At 54.0% G+C, this 5000-nt stretch overlaps 1 non-coding gene across 1 annotated transcript in view; it reads right to left on the bottom strand.

The window, feature by feature from the left end:
- The window catches only part of LOC126150703 (small subunit ribosomal RNA), a 1909-nt gene extending 1258 nt beyond the window's left edge, over window positions 1-651 (bottom strand). The window contains exon 1 of the ribosomal RNA XR_007531572.1: window positions 1-651. This exon is cut by the window's left edge and continues 1258 nt beyond it. This is a non-coding gene — a ribosomal RNA (small subunit ribosomal RNA).
- Between the last annotated feature and the right edge of the window lie 4349 nt (window positions 652-5000).

Here is a 5000-nt window from a genome sequence, read left to right as displayed (position 1 = left end):
AACTACGAGCTTTTTAACCGCAACAACTTTAATATACGCTATTGGAGCTGGAATTACCGCGGCTGCTGGCACCAGACTTGCCCTCCAATAGATACTCGTTAAAGGATTTAAAGTGTACTCATTCCGATTACGGGGCCTCGGATGAGTCCCGTATCGTTATTTTTCGTCACTACCTCCCCGTGCCGGGAGTGGGTAATTTGCGCGCCTGCTGCCTTCCTTGGATGTGGTAGCCGTTTCTCAGGCTCCCTCTCCGGAATCGAACCCTGATTCCCCGTTACCCGTTACAACCATGGTAGGCGCAGAACCTACCATCGACAGTTGATAAGGCAGACATTTGAAAGATGCGTCGCCGGTACGAGGACCGTGCGATCAGCCCAAAGTTATTCAGAGTCACCAAGGCAAACGGACCGGACGAGCCGACCGATTGGTTTTGATCTAATAAAAGCGTCCCTTCCATCTCTGGTCGGGACTCTGTTTGCATGTATTAGCTCTAGAATTACCACAGTTATCCAAGTAACGTGGGTACGATCTAAGGAACCATAACTGATTTAATGAGCCATTCGCGGTTTCACCTTAATGCGGCTTGTACTGAGACATGCATGGCTTAATCTTTGAGACAAGCATATGACTACTGGCAGGATCAACCAGGGAGCTGCGTCAACTAGAGCTGAGCAGCCGGCCGCCCGGGAGTGTGTCCCGGGGGCCCGCGCGAACACGCAAGCGTCCGCTCAATTATTCTGCAAACAGGAGGAGGCTGGGCTCCCCTGCACAATACACCTCGAAACCCTCTCAGGTCCCGGCGGCGCGCAGCGCCGTCCTAAGTACTTGGTCGGGTTCGAGAGAGGCGCAATCGCCCGGAGTTAGGCGAGTAGACGCTTTAGGTGCGACCACCCGTGCTCCCAACTGAGCTTGCCGCTGCCGACAGAGGCCCGGGAGCGTGCTGTCGTGGCATTGCCGGCGGGAGACAACACGCGCCACCTACGGTGACCGGCAGCTCCAACGCCAGCGCCACAGAAGGGCAAAGGCCCCACGTGGGTGCCGAAGCGAACTCTCCCAGCACAGCGCACGTGCCAACACGTCCGCACAACTGCGATACAAACCACCAGCGAGAACCGCTGGGGCGACCGAGCAGCAGACGGCGTCGCGGCGCCGAGTGCCGGGCGGCGGCGCATCCTCAACGCACACAGTCCTCAATCGGACCAGCACACTGCAGATGTCCACCGCGCTTCGCACCGGGTCCGCGAGGACCCACTTTGGCTGCACGGCGCCGCGCGCAGGGTGCCCCGGCGCGCAGCTGCGCCGCCTGCCGCGTCCGTCGGCCGGCGCGCCTGCCACTGGGCGCCCCCACCAGCCGGCTGTAGCGCGTGCGCCCACGCACCGCGCGGCCAGCACGCCGGGCGGCCCCCCCTCACCGGCCGGGGACAGTCCCACCCACCCACAGCCGCGTATCGCTTCACACCCAGATTCACATTCACGTTCGTTGGTATGGTGGGGACCGCTTCGTAGCTGTACCGATCGTTGCCCTCACAGATGTACCTCCAGCAAGATCAACCGCACCACAACGGGTTACCAGTTGTTCATTTGCGTAACGTCACCAGTAAACGTACACGTCCATCCCCGTTTGCAAAGTCAACTATTATTGCATGCCTGCCTGTCAGGTGTCAAGACACACTACATTCGCTCACATCCACGCAACAAAATGTGCCCGACTAGAGGGCACGTGGAAGGTGCCCCCGTACATATGCGATCTCCATTGCGCGACCAACTGTCAACCGGCCTCTGTAGCATGTCGCAGATGTGGAACGCGGGGCACCGTGCTATCACATTGTGTGAGAAGAGACTACTACGTCTGCATACACGCGCCACTACATGAACCGACGGCTCATGCTGATCGCCATCCACTGCGTCCATTACTCCCACACGTCTCTATGGCGTACCACACTGCAATGCAGCTGTTATGGGGAGATGACACATAGCTGTGTACACAACATTCTGAGCCGGTTGCGGTTGGACAACAATACATTAATGTAACGTGTCATATGCCAATTACAGAGCAGGGTAAGGCACAACGTGGGTTAGGTTAAGGCACAACGTGGGTTAGGTTAAGGCACAACGTGGGTTAGGTTAAGGCACAACGTGGGTTAGGTTAAGGCACAACGTGGGTTAGGTTAAGGCACAACGTGGGTTAGGTTAAGGCACAACGTGGGTTAGGTTAAGGCACAACGTGGGTTAGGTTAAGGCACAACGTGGGTTAGGTTAAGGCACAACGTGGGTTAGGTTAAGCCACAACGTGGGTTAGGTTAAGCCACAACGTGGGTTAGGTTAAGCCACAACGTGGGTTAGGTTAAGCCACAACGTGGGTTAGGTTAAGCCACAACGTGGGTTAGGTTAAGCCACAACGTGGGTTAGGTTAAGCCACAACGTGGGTTAGGTTAAGGCACAACGTGGGTTAGGTTAAGGCACAACGTGGGTTAGGTTAAGGCACAACGTGGGTTAGGTTAAGGCACAACGTGGGTTAGGTTAAGGCACAACGTGGGTTAGGTTAAGCCACAACGTGGGTTAGGTTAAGCCACAACGTGGGTTAGGTTAAGCCACAACGTGGGTTAGGTTAAGCCACAACGTGGGTTAGGTTAAGCCACAACGTGGGTTAGGTTAAGCCACAACGTGGGTTAGGTTAAGCCACAACGTGGGTTAGGTTAAGCCACAACGTGGGTTAGGTTAAGCCACAACGTGGGTTAGGTTAAGCCACAACGTGGGTTAGGTTAAGCCACAACGTGGGTTAGGTTAAGCCACAACGTGGGTTAGGTTAAGCCACAACGTGGGTTAGGTTAAGCCACAACGTGGGTTAGGTTAAGCCACAACGTGGGTTAGGTTAAGCCACAACGTGGGTTAGGTTAAGCCACAACGTGGGTTAGGTTAAGGCACAACGTGGGTTAGGTTAAGGCACAACGTGGGTTAGGTTAAGGCACAACATGGGGGTAGATTGCGGTACAAATTGCGTTACATTGCGGTGCAAATTGCGTTACATTGCGGTGCAAATTGCGTTACATTGCGGTGCAAATTGCGTTACATTGCGGTGCAAATTGCGTTACATTGCGGTGCAAATTGAGTTACATTGCGGTGCAAATTGAGTTACATTGCGGTGCAAATTGAGTTACATTGCGGTGCAAATTGAGTTACATTGCGGTGCAAATTGAGTTACATTGCGGTGCAAATTGAGTTACATTGCGGTGCAAATTGAGGTAGGTTAAGGTGCAACACAGGTTAGGTTAAGGTGACATAGGTTAGGTTAAGGTGACATAGGTTAGGTTAAGGTGACATAGGTTAGGTTAAGGTGACATAGGTTAGGTTAAGGTGACATAGGTTAGGTTAAGGTGACATAGGTTAGGTTAAGGTGACATAGGTTAGGTTAAGGTGACATAGGTTAGGTTAAGGTGACATAGGTTAGGTTAAGGTGACATAGGTTAGGTTAAGGTGACATAGGTTAGGTTAAGGTACAAACTGGGTTGTGTTATGGTACACATTGCGTTGTAGTACAGTACACGTTAGGTTTGGGTACGGTACACAATGTGGTATGGGATGGCGTGTTGTGGGGGGGGGGGGGGGGGTGAGGTTCGTTGATATCGACCGTAGGACGTGGATGCCCGAGGCAGCGTCAGTGTGTCAAAGGAGTTATGTCACGTCGGGATGCGCTTTCCGCCAGTGAGAGGGGGGGGCGAGCCGTGTCTGTGGTTGCGGCAGACCTGTGTGTTTCATTCCTGCCAGTGTGTTTGTGCTGTAAGACGAGGCAGTGTGGTGATGTTGGGTGCACCCCTGTGTAGGACATGTGTGGGTGTTGGTGGCTTATCTGAGCAATTGTGGTTGTCGGACGAGTGGGATATTCTGTTTTATGATTGGACCTCCTGGCCTGGTTATCATAGTCTGGTTGGTGTACTGTGGCGGATAGGATGCACCGGACGTTGGTCCATGCCGGTGCTTAATTATTGTATCTGTGTTTGTTACAGGCAGAGAGTAGTGTGTGATAGAGTGTGTGGGTGATAGAGTGTGCGGGTGACGTGTGGTTCGTTTTGTTTGCACAGACGTTCAGCATGTATAGGGGCATTTGCGTATTTGATCTATCTATGTGGGCCTGCATAGTTTACTGAGCAGTGCTGCGAGGTGACTGAACTACGAGCGACGTACTCATTTACAGCGGAATGGTTGCCTTCTACCAAAGATGCAGTATCGACTCTACGACAGCGTTGGCACCGCAGGAAGCGGTGTCGTACAATGGCCCCCACACCGTCATCGTTGTGCGGGGTAGGGACCGTATATATTCTGCGAGGAGCCCTGTTTGCCACAGGGCGTGGGGTCTCGCGTCCTGCGGTTCAGTGCCCCCAGGGAAGCGCGCGGAGGTGGTGCTGCTGCTGCTGTAGCAAGCGAGCTACTTAGAGCATGTATAGGGACAGCGGGAATATGGCATATTGGATATAACTCTTCATGAAACGCAAGATATAGGGGTGGATTGCACGATAGGAGTGCGGGAAGAGTCCGCCATTCATCCGCTGGAGTTGCGATTTGGGCGGTTGGAGTGGGGCACGTGCGGGTGCGGGTGGAGCGATTGTCGGTCGACGACTTCGTGCGGCGCAGGCACTGGCGTTGGGGCTCCTGTGGTGGACAGATGATGCAGGCTGTGTGGGTGGCGTCGAAAAATGGGCACTGTGGGACCTAGCGATGTTGTAGTCGGCGTGGCGTCGCCTAGATGGCGGTATCGTCGGTGCAGCAGGTCATGTTGCGGGGGACCTGCAGATGGCGGTCTTTTTGTTTGTGGTGCGCTCGCCATGGTGGACGTAGTGTCGTCCGATTCGCGTAGATGGAGCTATTGCATGTGGTTTCGTCACATTGTCATAGATGGCGGTGCCGTGTTTTGGAGGTATGGTTGGCGTAGTTTCGTTGGATTCCTGTAGATGGAGGTGTCGTTTATGGGCCGGATGGCAATGTAGTTTGGTCACATTCCCAAA

Source organism: Schistocerca cancellata, unplaced genomic scaffold, assembly GCF_023864275.1.
Source record: "Schistocerca cancellata isolate TAMUIC-IGC-003103 unplaced genomic scaffold, iqSchCanc2.1 HiC_scaffold_995, whole genome shotgun sequence".
In the NCBI taxonomy this organism is placed as follows: domain Eukaryota; kingdom Metazoa; phylum Arthropoda; class Insecta; order Orthoptera; family Acrididae; genus Schistocerca; species Schistocerca cancellata.
Note: the sequence above shows the minus strand (reverse complement) of the source record. Positions and strands in the feature narration are given on the sequence as shown.